Source organism: Tursiops truncatus, chromosome 2, assembly GCF_011762595.2.
Source record: "Tursiops truncatus isolate mTurTru1 chromosome 2, mTurTru1.mat.Y, whole genome shotgun sequence".
Classification (NCBI taxonomy): domain Eukaryota; kingdom Metazoa; phylum Chordata; class Mammalia; order Artiodactyla; family Delphinidae; genus Tursiops; species Tursiops truncatus.
The window spans coordinates 45,217,150-45,233,061 of record NC_047035.1 but is presented as its reverse complement, the minus strand read 5'-3'; the positions used below and the strand labels follow the sequence as shown (position 1 = coordinate 45,233,061).

Here is a 15,912-nt window from a genome sequence, read left to right as displayed (position 1 = left end):
TTGCGCCACCAGGGAAGCCCTCAAATGTTTTTTAAAGTGGGAGGAAATATTCAGAATCCAGGAGAGCAGTGTTGAATTCCACATTCTCTTCTTTTTGTTGGCAATTTGGTTAAAAAAAATGTTTAAGGAGTTTACCTTTGCCTTTAACTAAACAAAGCAATCATAAGACTCAATTTCTTAGTTTTCACATACCTTCAATGTTCTTTCACCTCCCATTTCTCTTGGTATTGTATCTATGTGGCCTAAGGAGGACTCTTGGCTAGGATGCTTGTGCAAGCAGATTGAATTTATTTCTGGCTGAGCCCATCCCTGTCTGTCACCCAATTATCATCCATAAATATTTAAATATCAGGCCAGCAGCCCCTGAATGGAGCCCTGGGTATCAGGCCTCTGTGAATCCCAGCTGATCATTATTAATTCAATGAATGTAGTTGTAAATTAGCTAAGAACATACAATGGAAGCAAATACATGGACTCTTGTCAATGTGGGCTCACTTCATTGAAAGATGTTTTAAATTTGCTTTTGCCTCATTCCAAGAAGATACGAGATGCAATTTGCCTCAAACTAAATGCTCCCTTAGTGTCTTGTCCAGATGTTAAACAAGAATAAGGCAGGTTGGAAGAGCCATCTCTAAAATGTATTGCTCTGAAGGACTTAGAGGTTTGCAGGGTCACTTTTTGAGCTAATGTGAATTGGCAGGCAAAATACTTTCCACTGAGGTGAATTATGTGCTCAGGGTTACCTAGTTTTTAAATCTGAGTTAGACAGAGAAGTCAGAAGTAGATAAAAATGAAATGACCCATTATCAACTAATCAATGAAAAAGCTGCACTCCTGCAATGTTTCTGGATCAATATACAAGTTACCTTTCAGATAGATGAATTATTCTTGTGTAGTTCAGAGCGGATCAAAGCCTACTTGCAGCCAGATGTCCCAAATGCATTGTGTGTGAAAGCAGAGAAAGAAAGCATTAACCCACCAGGCACAAAAATACGGGTCCTCTCCGTTCAGCAGCTTTCCTGAACAGTGCCCAGTGAGAGTATTCTTGGGAACATCAACCAGACCCAGAGGCACAAGCTGTTGAAGGTTTAGTGGATAGTGTAGATAAGGCTCTGAAGAAACGGCACGTTCATTCCTCGAGGGCAGGAGTATAAACTGGCAAAGACTTTCTAAAAAGCAATTTCACAGTACCTATCAGAATTTAAATTTCTGTGCTCTTTGACCTGGCGATCCAATTCTAAGAATTTATACTAAAATGTAGTTACATGTGTATAAAAATATTTGTATAAGGATGTTTCTTTGTTGTGATAGTAAACACATAACACGTCTTACAAATATCCATCAAAGAGGGGATAGTTAAGTGAATTGTGATCTATAAATACTGTTGAATATTATCAGCCATTAAGAAAATGAGGTTAAATATATATGTGCTGACATATGACATTGGAGAAGTTATTCAACCTGTCACTGCTTGAGTTTTCTTATTTGTAAAGTGAGTATAATACTTCATAAGTATTAGTTGAGTGACAGACTAAATGAATATATTTGTGTGTGTATGTATATGCATGTGGTACATATGCAATTTTTTTATTTTTGGAGAAACTAAAATTTAGAAAAGTAACTCAGAAATCCAGTAGATAGAGCTAAGTTTAGAATCCTAAGACCCTCATCTAGGAGTGGGAGGTGGGAGATGGGGAGACATATGAGGAAGGATAATAGTCTTTATTGAAAATACACACTATGGGGCTTCCCTGGTGGCGCAGTGGTTGAGGGTCCTCCTGCCGATGCAGGGGACACGGGTTCGTGCCCCGGTCCGGGAAGATCCCACATGCCGCGGAGCGGCTGGGCCCGTGAGCCATGGCCGCTGAGCCTGTGCGTCCGGAGCCTGTGCTCCGCAACAGGAGAGGCCACAACAGTGAGAGGCCCGCGTACTGCAAAAAAAAAAAAAAAAAAAGAAAGAAGATACACACTATGCTAGGCTATCTGCTACATACTTTACATAATCATATCATTTAATTCTTACAATCATCTGAAGTAGGTATTATTATATCCACTTTACAGGTGAGAAAATAAGGCTCAGAGAAACTTACCCAAGGTCGTACAGTTGTGAGTAGCAGAGCTAAGCTTCCAGTGTCAGAGCTGTGCTTCCCACCACCTCCTTCCATGCTGAGACCATATCTTACTCATCACTGGATATTCAGTGTGTAGCATAGAGCCTGACTCCATAATGCTTGTTACATTTAATTAAATATTTGCTTAAAAATTGAGGATACTGACATAGATTTCCCTTTGCTTTATATTGGTTAATAAGTGGGAATAATTATTACGATACTTCTTTGCTATATAAGTTTTTCTATACTTATCTTATCCCACCTTTATCAGTCACCATAGGCTAAGTTATGCTGTGGTAACAAATAACTCCAAAAGTCTCAGTGGACTGCTTTGTTACCCGCATTGCGTGGATTAACTGCCGCTCTGCTCCATGTTGCCTTCGTTTCAGGACCCAGGCTGAAGAAGCAGCTCTTTCCTGGACATTGTGAGTCTCATGGGAGAGGAGATGAGGGATGGAAGAATCACCTAGCCATTAAAGCATCCATTAATGGTCATTAAAGCTTCTGCACAGAAGTAGCACATACCACTTCTACTCACATTTCCTTGGCTAAAGTGAGTCAGATGGACAGACATGAACACAATAGGGTGGGAAGAGTATTATCGCTCCATAGGGATAGTCTCTGTTGGGTGGGCCCATTTAGGTGCTCCTTGTAAGAGGAGCAGCTGATATTTTGAAGAGTAATGCGATATACCCCACTACTCTATTGCAAAATAAATTTTAAGCCCCTTAAAATAGATACTGTGTTTTGTACTTCTGTTTAGCTTATATATGTAGAATGGAACTTTTACTCTTGTAATTCTAGTGCTTTCTTCACTAGATAGTAAACTTAATTTTGCTTTTATGGGAGTCAGTCTTATCCAAATACAGCAGTTCTCAAAATGTGTTGAGGGAACCCTAATAGTCCCGCGAGACACTCTCAGGGGGGTCTGTGAAGACAAAACTATTTTAATAATAATACTAAGTTGTTATCTCCTTTTTATTTTTAACATCTTTATTGGAGTATAATTGCTTTACAATGGTGTGTTAGTTTCTGCTTTATAACAAAGTGAATCAGCTATACATATATCCCCATATATCTCCTCCCTCTTGCATCTCCCTCCCTATCTCCTTTTTTTTTTTTTTTTTTTTTTTTCAGTACGCGGGCCTCTCACTGTTGTGGCCTCTCCCATCGCGGAGCACAGGCTCCGGATGCACAGGCCCAGTGGCCATGGCTCACGGGCCCAGCCGCTCTGCGGCATGTGGGATCTTCCAGGACCCGGGCACGAACCCACGTCCCCTGCATTGGCAGGCGGACCCTCAACCACTGCACCACCAGGGAAGCCCCCCCAACTCCTTTTTTAAACTCTCATTCTCTCATGAGTGTACAGGGGGTTTTTCCAGATGTCATGTAACATGTGACATTGGAACAGATTGAACACAGAAGCAGATATGAGAATCCAGCTATCCAGGCATTAAAGAGATTTGCAAAAATGTATAGTAATACCACTCTCCTCACTAATGTTTTTGTTTTGGAAAACATAGCTGTGTTTGATAAAAATGTTAACATGTATTAGGTTTTTTCTTAGTAAGGTTAACAAATAGATATTTAATTTTTTTCAGCCTTAATTTCTAATATAGCAACATATTATATTTATCTTTATAATACATCTAAACAATAGCTCTTTGGGGTACTTAATAATTTTGGTAAGAGTATAAAAGCATTCTGAGAACAATGTGTTTGAGAACTTCCGTCCTAAAATGATATGACAGGCCCCATCTCCATGAGAGTATTAGTGGCAAGATCATTAAACACAGGTAAAGTTTCCTTAGCTATAGTGTGGAGCACGGTGGGTTCTTATAAATACTGTTATTTTTCATAATCATCACCAGTGTTCCATATCTTGTACTTCCTGAAGGAACAAGATGATTAGTTTGTTAAAGAAGATTGGTTGCATGAATTATTTTCAGTCTTGTAGAAGTTCACAGCTTGATGTTGCATTAGTAATGAATAAGAAAAAGGGTGGTACATAACCCTGAAAAGAAAAATGCTGCTTTGTAATAAGAGGCCCTGGTAATTTAACGTTGTCTTGGAACTTTATCATCTTGTCTCCCTAGCTTCAATACGGAATAATTGAAAACAAGCCACATGTTTACACTAATGAATGATAATAATGAAGAACACTGTGTGGAGAGCCGTGTTCAGGCTCTATAGTGTTTTTCACGTGTGAAAGTCTACTTTCACATTTGTGACCAAGCTCAGCCAGTTTTTTCTTTTTTTATCTTCCCCCTGCTTTGCGTTTACACTATGCTAGTACCCTCCTTCCTGAAGAGGTAACTCCCAATAAAAGGACTTTAAATTTATGGGCAGAGTCTTGATCTCTGTTGCAGAATTCTTATCAAATAACTTTGAAAGTTCTGGAAGGACAGTTCTGAAGGGGCATCTGGACATGCACATTTTTGCACATATGCATGCATGTTGGAATTTTTTTTTTTTTTTTTTGCGGTATGCGGGCCTGTCACTGTTGTGGCCTCTCCCGTTGCGGAGCACAGGCTCGGGACGCGCAGGCTCAGTGGCCATGGCTCACAGGCCCAGCCGCTCCGCGGCATGTGGGATCTTCCCGGACCGTGGCACGAACCCGTGTCCCCTGCATCGGCAGGCGGACCCCCAACCACCGCGCCACCAGGGAAGCCCGCATGTTGGAATTTAATGCCAGGAAGAACTTTGTTTCTTCTGAGAAGCCAACAGTGCTGTTTACCCAACAGTGAGAGGTGTATAAAGTGCTGCATTTTATTTTCTGCCTTGGCTTCCAGGAAGCTCAGTCCTCACATGATATTTACTTTGGGTGATTTTTATTCTTTTTCACTGCAAATTACTTCCATTTTGGAAGCAGGCACAAGATGTAATAATAAATGAACAACAAGAAGTCAGATGCAGGACAGCCTTTAAACATAGGTAGAAGTGGTAACTACATTTTGAAGGCTTAGCTAGGACAGAAAGTCCTTCTTGAGTACCATGTATCTGCCACTGTTACGTGAAATTCCCTCCATTAGGGTTCCTCCTGTCAGGTAACATATTTGATCTTTAGAAACCTGCTATGTTACAAAGGAAACACGCTCCCAGGAGAGTCATACCTCAGTATTTGGGATGAAACATTGATGAATCAATGAGAGCATGAACTAGAAGAGAATTTAGATATCTTAGCTTTCAGACGTATATTTTTATTAACATACACCTCTCAGCTAGTGGGAAACATTTCCAGAGACATAGAGAGAAATTTTCCCCATGAGGGTTATGAAGAGATTTTTTTCCCCTTCAGGTAGGGTTGCCAGATAAAATGCAAGACATGTGCAATATATGTTTATACCAGAAAATTATTCATTGCCTATCTGAAATTCAAATTTAACCAGGCGTCCTATATTTTTATTTGCTAAATATGGCAACCCTACTCTTAGGGGAACAATATAGAAACCTTTCTACTGGTAATGTTGCTTGTTAATCACCTTGAAAACTGATTCATATACAGACACGTATTTTACTTTTCAGTATATCACAGGGTCAATCCTTGTAAGTGGGTCTGAGAAGATAAACCGATTATGTACAACTTTGTTTCTTTCAAGTTCCTGCTGAGAGGAAAAGCTGTTATGTAAACAGGGAAGTGGCAAAGCATTTCTCTTCTCCTATGGGCCCCAGCACATGTGAGAGAGCACCCAGAGAATTCTTCCAGCCAGGGTACTGCTGCCGCCCATGACGACTCCCTGACAGGGGAAGCTTGGGGACAGAGACAGCACGATGCACGTGAAGGAATGGGGGAAACAAACTTCTAACTAACGAGGCTTTAGACTTCACAGAGGGAGGACACTTGCTATTACACACCCAAGTCAGGTTTAAATTTCCAAAGGTGATACTTTTAGCTGTAACGTTTCTGAGGCTTGGACCAAGTGACTGCTTCATTTTGTGCAGGTGCAGACCTGGATGTAGCTCACAAATGATATTGCCTCTACAAGCCCACCCATTCCCCATCCATCTTTGTCTTGCCCCGCAAAGATGCACTGAGATCTCTCACAAGCCATCCATTATTACCTTGCCAGGAGGATCCTGACCTTAAGACAAACAATTAAAAATAGCAGTAAAAAAAAATCCCAAAACCTTCTCTGCTCTTTATGCTGTGAGTGGTTTAGGCTGTTCACTTTGCTTTCATCCTCAGCTTGGTGTGAATTATACATGCTTTTGTAAACCCAGACTTAAAGCCCAGCATGGCTTCAGATAGCTTCTCACCGCACTCCTTTATGTGGGTTATTTCTCACATAAACTACGGTGATTCTGCTTCCACAGAGAAGGGCAGTGACTTGCTGAAAGTATTGATTAATTGTAGTCTCATTCACTGGTTTGCTCATTTTACAAACATTAAAAAAAATGCATACCTTGTGCCAGGAGCTGTGTGCAAGGCACAGGCGAAACAGATAAATAAAGCACAGTCCATGCCCCCAGGGAGATGACAGGTTAAACAAATATTTGCAATTCAGTGTGGTGAGTCCATAGATGTGCTGCAAAGAGGGGCTGAAGTGCTGTCTGTAGGAGGGGGAGGAGAAAGAAGGAAGAGCGGTTCCGAGGAGATTTACGAGCTGAAGCCTGAGGAATAAACAGGCATATTCTAAGTGCAGAGACGGCAAAATGGGAGCAGCATGGGCAAAAGCCAGGACTTCATGTAGCATATAAAGTGTTATAACTTGTTTGATGAGAGGCCTCCACAGGCTGAAGATGATCCACTGGGATCCAAAAATAAACAGCATAACTTCATACCTGTATTTTTATGTAAAAATTAACTTTGCTAATATTCAGTATATGGTTTATAGTTTGGGTGTATGTAATTTATCACAAAGTATAGTGCTCAGCCGGTTGCATGCTCAAAAATGCTTTACCAAAAGGGGACGCTCACGATCAAATTAATTTGGCTACCACTGCTGGAGTGGTAGAACTAGGAATTCAGTTCTTGCCCACCAACTCCTTCTGCAAACGGCGCCAACAGGAGTCTAGATAATGATGTTTCTTTTGCTCCAGGGTACCTCAAAATACACATAGAATGCTTAGAGTGCTTGTTAAAGAAGGGCAGATTTCCAGGCCTGTCTCAGATCAATAGTCAGCCTCTTTCAGGAATAGAAACAACAACAACCTGTATGTCTAACAAGCTCCACAGGTGATGTTTATTGCCTTAGTCTGTTCAAGCTGCCATAACAAAATACCACAGGCTTTCTGGCTTAAAACAACAGAAATGTATTTTCTCACAGTTCTGGAGTCTGGAAAATCTAAGATCAGGGTTCCATCAGGGTTTAGTTTCCGGTGCAGTCTCTCTTCCTGGCTTGTAGATGGCTACCTTCTCCCTGTGTCCTCCCATGGTGGAGAGAGAGGGCTGGTGTTTCCTCCTCTTCTTTTTTTTGTTATTGAAGTATAGTTGATGTAAAATATTATATAAGTTACAGGTGTACAATATAGTGATTCAGTTTTTAAGGGTTATACTCCATTTATAGTTTTGATAAAATATTGGCTATATTCCCCCTATTGTACAATATATCTTTGTAGCTTATTTTATACCTAATAGTTTGTACCTCCCACTCCTCCACTGGTAACCACTAGTTTGTTCTCTATATCTGCGAGTCTGCTTCTTTTTTATTATATTCACTAGTTTGTTGTATTTCTTAGAATCCACATATAAGTGATATCACACAGTATTTGTCTTTCTCCTTCTGACTTATTTTATTTAGAATTATACCCTCCAAGTCCATCCATGTTGCTGCAAGTGGCAAAATTTCAGTCTTTTTTATGGCTGCGTGTGTGTGTGTGTGTGTGTGTGTGTGTGTGTGTGTGTGTGTGTAATCTTCATCCATTCATCTGTTGATGAATGCTTAGGTTGCTTCCATTTCTAGGCTATTGTAAATAATGCTGCTATGAACATTAGGGTGTGTGTGTATCTTTTTGAATTAGTGTTTTTGGTTTTTTTGAATATACACCCAGGAGTATCAGTTTTATTGGATCAGGGCTCCACCCTTGTGACCTCATTTAACCTTAATCACCCCCTTAAAGGCCTTATCTCCAATACAGGGAGGGTTAGGCTTCAACGTATGAATCTTGGGGTAATGCAGTTCAGTCCATAGCATTTATGTTCACTGAAGTTTGAGGACCACTGCTGTAGTCTAACCAATAAATAGTAAAGCGAGTGATGGTTTCTGAAGTAGGTCCCTTTTTCCTAAGTCTGAACCCAGAGGAAGAGCCAGAGAAATGAGGGGTTTCCAGCTCCCACCTTGCCTTCCAGACTAGCGCTGTTCAACTGAAGTGTAATGGAGCCACTTTACAAATTGCATATGTAACTTAAAATTTTCTAGTAGCCACATTGAAAAAAATGTAAAAAGAAAGAGGTGAAATTAATTTTAATAATTATTTAGTTTAATCCAATATATCCAAAACATTATCAGTTCAACATAAAATCAATACATATGATTAGAAATAAGATATTTTACAATTTTTTGTACTAAATTTTTGAAATCCTGTATTATTTTATACTTACATCACATCTCAAGTCAAGCTAGCCAGATTTCAAATGCTCAGTGTTCTCATGTGGCTAGTGACTGCTGTACTGGACGGTCAGTGCTAGAGTGTTACAACCTTCAGTTCAGCGCTTTAGGAAGCAGAGCAGACAAGGCGTGCTGTGAACATGCTGTACAAGCAGCATCATTTCTAAAAGAGGCTTTATGATTATGATTAATCCTGAAAAGTTTTTAACATGCCTGTCCTCTAACCAGCAGCTTAAGATGTCAAGTTTGAGCAGAGAACAGAAGCCGACGGCTCATCCTAGCAGTTGAAGAAATTGTCACCATTCAGTGTTCTGTTTACCATGTACGTGAGAAGTCACAAGCTGCCAGAGCTGCGTGATGACTGAGACAGGCTGGCGGGATGATAGTTTGCCCTTAAATGAAAACTGAGCTGCATTTGATTTAGCACCCTCAGCTGTCACTTCTCACCTCCACTGAACCTTTCCCAAGACCACAATAAATGTCACTTTAAAGGTTCGGGACTGGATTTCAACTGTGAAGAGTGTATTAGTCCTAAAATGGGCTCTTTCAAACAAAGCAGCATCTGCAGTCGGGGCTGGGGCTGGGGAGAGCATATGCAGAATGTTCCCTGAATTTTATATGATGAAGAAAGCATTAGGCTTAACCATGAGGTTAACTTTATCCATATCCCACAAGACCAAGTTGGGGATCCTGCAGGGCTATTGGCATGTTATTGGTGCTGAGATGTGTCTTGGGATCCACTGGAGCCCAGATGCTTCTAGTTACTTTGAAGACAACAAATTCTTGTCTTATTGGAGGAACCTGAGGATGTTTGGCTGGAAAAGAGAAGTTTGGTGGGGAGGGCATGAAAGGTCACCCTCATATGTTGGAGGGCTTTCTGGAGGAGGAATTAGACTCATTCTGTATAGTCAAGAAGGGCAGAATTAGAACATATTTTTAGTTCAATACAGAAGTCTTTTTAATGAGATTGTGGAATCATTAGAAGACCCAGACATTAGATTGTGTTTCCCTAAGGACATTTATCAAATGCCTACTTTGGGTCAAGCACTGTCACTCATAATATTTCAATTAAATTTTCCCAGTGTTCCTGCAAGGTAGGTACTATTACCTCATTCCAAATGTGGCATCCCCCTGCTCTGGGGCCACGATGACAGCAGTCATGGTTCCAGCATTTGCCCTGCATCTGGAACCTGCTGAATGCTCAGCTTTCTGGAGCCGACCTTATGCCCCAGACAGGAAATCAAATGTAACTGTCATTTTCTTTCTGTGCTGGATTGGAAAGGACACAGCTTGTCTGTCCTGTACAGTGGAATTTGAGTTTAACAGATGGGAGAACCACATTAAAACACCCTGTACAAAGTTGCACAAAGATTTCTATTTAAACGAGTACTTCCCATTCTCACCAGTGATAACGTGTGCCATGGCCGCGTCTAAATTCTCTTCTCTATGTGCATTTACAGTTTTTACTAGCCTGTACAACTCGTACATCCATAATCAGTCTCATTTGTTAAGATATATCTTGCAGTACCCATGAAAGAACATGTTACTGACCCTCCCGAGTTGGTCCCTAAGAAGGGTCCTTCTGCCCAGTGTTGCTCAAACCAATAGAACGAGACTGAGTTCTTCCATTTGGAAGCAAAAGAGTTTCATTCTTTGATCAAAGAACAGAGAGGTGTGAACTCTGGCTGCAGAGCACACGCTCTCCCGTAAAGACTGTGGGTGGGGCTGCTTTCTAGGGATCTCGGCAGTGGGGGAGGAGGCGGAGCTCTTGTGGGATATGGTGCAGCTGCTGCGGCTCCGCCTCCAGATCGCAGCGCCGAGAGCAGCGGCTCTGCACACGGCCCGCCACCGCCGCCATCTTGAACTGAGCGCTGGTTGCAGTGTTTCTGCGCAGAGCCCTGGAGCTGAGGGGACGGCGCAGCCGTGCTGCACCAGGAACGCCGGTCTGAAGGGCCGGGTGCGAGGCCTCTGGATGCGGCACCCTAAGAACAAGGGAAACTACATGAAGCACAAAGGAAGAGGTTAGACCTTATCTTATCACCTAGATTCTGTCTTGCTTTTCCTTGGAGAACCCAGGGGTCTTTGTCGGTGACAGATATGCTCAGAATGTAATTCTAAAATGGATACTGGTTCTTCTTTTGTTGTGACCACGGAATGTGTGGTGACTTGAGCTACCTCCCATCTCGTGTGGCAGGAAGTGGAGCATGAATATCTGTACATGATGTAAACATATAATAAGATATTAAATGGCTGATGCTATCGCATACTTACTATGAGACAGGCAGTGTGCTAAGGGCTGAGGGATCTTAACTCATTGCTCCTGCCATCTCTCCCATAACGTAGATACTGTTATGAAAATACCCCCACTTTATAGAAGAGGGAACTGAGGCACAGGGAGGTCACATAACTTGCCCAGGTCGTGCAAGTAGTAAGTGGCAGAGATAGGATTGGACTCGGGCCATCTAACGACCAGAAAGAAGCATAAGGGATGTGTTGTCTCCCGGTGTAGCAGAGCTTAAATGTTCTCCTACTTTCCCAGCAAACAAGCACACTGGTAAGGCCCTGGTGGAGCCCAGCCTTGCACTGTCCTGTATGGTAACCACGTGTGGCTATGAGCCCTTGAAATGAGGCTTGTCCAATTTGACATCTGCTGTAAGGGTAAAATAAGTACTGGATTTTTGAGGACTTACATGATAAAAAGAGTATCTCTGACCGTTTGCTCACACATATGTTCGCTCATTCATTCAATATGTCCTGACACCCGGGAGGCACTGACGGTGGGATGTAGCAGTCAGCCAGACAGGTGTGGCTCCTGTTCTCATGTAGCTCAGTATTCTGGAAGGACTGGTGGTTTGGGGTGGGAACTGGACCCTAAGAAATAATTATGTAAGTACTTAATTACCATCATTATTGTTAAAGAGGGGAAGGCGTTTGCTGTGGAAGGGCACCTTACCCTTGGGGGCCACTCAATAAATTCATTCAGTAGATATTTGTTGAGTGAAAGAATGAATCTAGGGGATTCGAGGAAGCATCCCTGAGGAAATAACTTTGAGATAGAGTTCCGAAGGAGGAGGAAAGAGGTGAAATATTGGGAGCGTCTGCTGTGATCACAGGCCCGCTGGGCAGGTGGCTCTGGCCGGCTCTTGCTTTATATCAGGGACAGTTGTCTCTGGCCAGGTGGCAGTGGCACAGATGAGCCCAGAGTTTTGTGGGGTGGGCAGAGGCGTGGGGAGCTGTGTTCCCTGGCACGGGGAGGCATGGTTGCAGGCACAGGGACATTTCAAGGAGCCGGCAGGAGGGCGGCCCCTGGCCCTCTCCTCCAGCATCACCCAGTGCCCAGCACCCCCTGGCACACGGACTCAGTTTCTTCTTCATGGCGGCTTCGTGTCCTTCCTCTCCTTTCTTCTTTGCCCCCAGCGGTTTGGGTCTGCAGCATTTATTTCCTTTTGTTGCACAATCCATTCCACAGGTTTTTATTTTGTTGTTGTTTCCACCCAGTGTAAATGAGACCTCCAGTAGGGAGAATAACTTAAATCTCTTGTGACCCAGCAGGACAAAACGTTCCCAGTTTCTTCCCCCAGAGCAGTTTTCATTTCTGTGGCAAGTTACCACGGAGTGCTTATTCTTGTCGATAACAGTGTGGCAGTGAGGACGTGAGGAGGGCGCGTGGAGAAGGAGGAGAGCCCTGGACGTGGTGGCTGGGTGCTGGCTGGCCTGAGTCTGCTGCCCGTAGCTCGCCCAGTGTGACAGGGAGCTGGAGCAGGCTGGGCTGGGGGCAGAGGGCAGCTTTGGGCAGCTGGGAGGAATGCTAGGCATCTGACCTTGGGCTTCAGGCTGTGCTAAGCCTCACCCCAGTGTAGCCCCTGGGAGAGCTGATTCTTGGATGGGTCTCCTTCAGTTCTTTGCACACCTGATCCCAGGTTGCCAAGTTACCCAATGAGCCAGAAAACAATAAAACCACCATAAACCCAGCTGGGGGTGATTGTGCTGTGTTCTGAGTCTGCATATCTTGCCTGGATCTTATATTGGGCTTGAACATTAAGAGGGCTATTCCAGGGTGGGTAACAGTGTTGGCAGGGAAATTTGGCAACGTGCCCTGAACATACTGGGCACCCAACAAATACTTGTTAAATCAACGAATAAGAATTGGCTGTAAGGAATACCATTTTTAGTTAATTTGCAACACTTGTGCTACCTGGGCGGAAAGTCAAGCCAGCAATGCATTATAATGTGGTTTGGTAAACATTGTGTAGCTTTGTTCTAGGATTTTCCTAAAAACCCAACTGAGTCTCAGTGGGCTCATTGTCTCTGAAGTCTCTTCCTGCTGTAAGATTCTGTGATTCTTTGAAACATGCTTGGTCAGGGACGGGCTTCCGACCTGGAGGAGGGTTGTATTCAAGGCTTCGCGTCTACCTAGTGGTGACTACTGCTTCTTTACAGCAGAGTTTCAACTTCAGTACTGTTGTCATTTGGAGCTGGATAATGCTTTGTGGCAGGGGGCCATTCTGTGCATTGTAGGATGTTTAGTAGCATCCCTGGCCTCTACTCACCAGATGCCAGTAACACCTCCCTATCCCTCCCAAGTAGTGAGAAGCAAACTTGTTTGCAGACATTGCCCAATGTCCGCTGTAGGGCCAAACTGCCCCTGCCTGAGAACCAGTGCTCTGTAGGAATAAAGTGAGACGGGGTGCAGACTATTTGAAAAAGCCCATTATGCACAAGCAGTTTTTACTGGAATATATCACACAGCGTGCAGGTTTGTGGATTTATCTTTCCAAGGCATTAATTTGGCACACATTAAAACTGTGTGCCAAATTAAATGCCTTGCAGGATCCCTTGCAGCACTGTGTGGCTCTGGGGGTGGATAACTGGACACAGACAATGGCTACCCATTGTGTTGTCCTTCTGTCCACACCTCCCTGCTCTATTCCTTGTGTAGAGCAGTGGTTCTAGGCCCTACATATTCACTATAATCACGGGGGGAGCTTTTCCAAAATTAATATGCCTGGCTCCGCTGCTAGGGGTTTGACAGAATTGGTGGACCCTGGGGCCTGGGCATCTGTATTTTTCTAAAGCTTTTCAGGTGATTTAACTCTGCAGCCAGGGCTGGGAGCCCCAGGTGTGGTAAAGACCAGTCTCAGCCAGCCAGACTTTTCTGGGTTGACTATTGATGGAACTGGGGATAATTTTGGGTTGGCCGAAAAGTTCCTTTGGTTTTTAAGTAAAAATAAAAGACACATTTTTAATTTTCACCAAGAACTTTATTGAACAACGTATTCACTGTTTTGTTCCACTGCCTTCTGCCATTTTTCAGGCAACTTCATAATGCCATCTTCCCAAAACTTTTTATCTTTTTGAGCAAAGAACTGTTCCAGGTGCCTTTTATAGTCTTCCAGGGGATTGAAATTTTTTCCATTAAGAGAATTTTGTAAAGACCAAAATAAATGGAAATCCAAAGGTGCAATGTCTGGTGAATATGGTGGATAAATCAGAACTTCCCAGCCAAACTGTAACAGTTTTTGCCTGGTCATCAAAGAAACACGCGGTCTTGCATTATCCTGATGGAAGATTATGTGTTTTCTGTTGAGTAATTCTGGATGCTTTTCGTTGAGTGCTGCTTTCAGTTGTTCTAATTGGGAGCAGTACTTGTTGGAATTAATTGTTTGGTTTTCCGGAAGGAGCTCATAATAGAGGACTCCCTTCCAGTCCCACTATATATAATATCACCTACTTTGCATGAAGACCGGCCTGTGGTGTGGTTGGTGGTGGTCTATTTCACTTGCCCCGCGATCTCTTCCGTTCCACATTATTGTACAGTGTACACTTTTCATCGCCTATCACAATTTGTTTTAAAAATGGAACATTTTCATTACATTTAAATAGAGAATCACATGTGGAAATACGGTCAAGAAGGTTTTTTCGCTTAAGTTATGTGGAACCCAAACATCAAAGCGATTAACATAACCAAGCTCTTACAAATGATTTTCAACGCTTGATTTGGATATTTTGAGTATGTCAGCTATCTCCCGTGTGGTATAACTTTGATTGTTCTTATTAATGTCTTGATTTGATCGCTGTCAACTTCAACTGGTCTACCCGACCGTGGAGCATCATCCAGCGAGAGAAATCCCCAGCGTGAAACTTCGCAAACCACTTTTGACACGTTTGATCAGTCACAGCGCATTCTCCATACAATGCACAAATCTTTTTTTGTGTTTCAGTTGCGTTTTTACATTTCTTGAAATGATGAACCATAATATGCCAAAAATATTGCTCTTTTTCTTCCATCTTCAATATTAAAATGGCTACACAAAAATTCACCAATTTCACACTCCCTCTTGCGAGACCACTGGAATCACAACTAACTGCTGAACAATCATCAACAGGAAGACACTGGAACTCACCAAAAAAGATACCCCACATCCCAAAACAAAGGAGAAGCCACAATGAGACGGTAAGAGGGGCACAATCACAATAAAATCAAATCCCATAACTGCTGGGTGGCGACTCACAAACTGGAGAACAGTTATACCACAGAAGTCCACCCACTGGAGTGAAGGTTCTGAGCCCCACGTCGGGCTTCTCAACCTGGGGGCCCGGCAACAGGAGGAAGAATTCCGAGAATCAGACTTTGAAAGCTAGCGGGATTTGATTGCAGGACTTCAACAGGTCTGGGGAAAACAGAGACTCCACTCTTGGAGTGCACACACAAAGTAGTGTGTGCATTGGGACCCAGGGGAAGGAGCAGTGACCCCATAGGAGACTGAACCAGACCTACCTGCTAGTGTTGGAGGGTCTCCTGCAGAGGTGGGGGGCGGCTGTGGCTCACCATGGGGACAAGGACGCTGGCAGCAGAAGTTCTGGGAAGTGCTCCTTGGTGTGAGCCCTCCCAGAGTCTGCCATTAGCCCAACCATAGAGCCTTGTAGCATCCAGTGCTGGGTCACCTCAGGCCAAACAACCAACAACCAGGGAGGGAACTCAGCCCCACCCATCAGCAGACAAGCAGATTAAAGTTTTACTGAGCTCTGCTCACCAGAGCAACACCCAGCTCTACCCACCACCAGTCCCTCCCATCAGGAAGCTTGCACAAGCCTCTTAGATAGCCTCATCCACCAGAGGACAGATAGCAGAAGCAAAAAGAACTACAATCCTGCAGCCTGTAGAATGAAAACCACATTCACAGAAAGATAGACCAAATGAAAAGGGAGAGGACTGTGTACCAGAGAAAGGAACAAGATAAAACCCCAGAAAA

General features: G+C 43.2%; 1 long non-coding RNA gene across 1 annotated transcript; it reads right to left on the bottom strand.

Annotated features, from left to right (window-relative positions):
- Nucleotides 1–10,368: 10,368 nt before the first annotated feature.
- LOC117311192 (uncharacterized) lies at nt 10,369–15,600 on the bottom strand. Its single transcript, XR_004525445.2, has 3 exons — nt 15,438–15,600; nt 11,350–11,530; nt 10,369–10,641 (listed from the first exon to the last, which is right to left on the bottom strand). It is a non-coding gene; the product is annotated as an uncharacterized lncRNA (long non-coding RNA).
- Nucleotides 15,601–15,912: the final 312 nt, after the last annotated feature.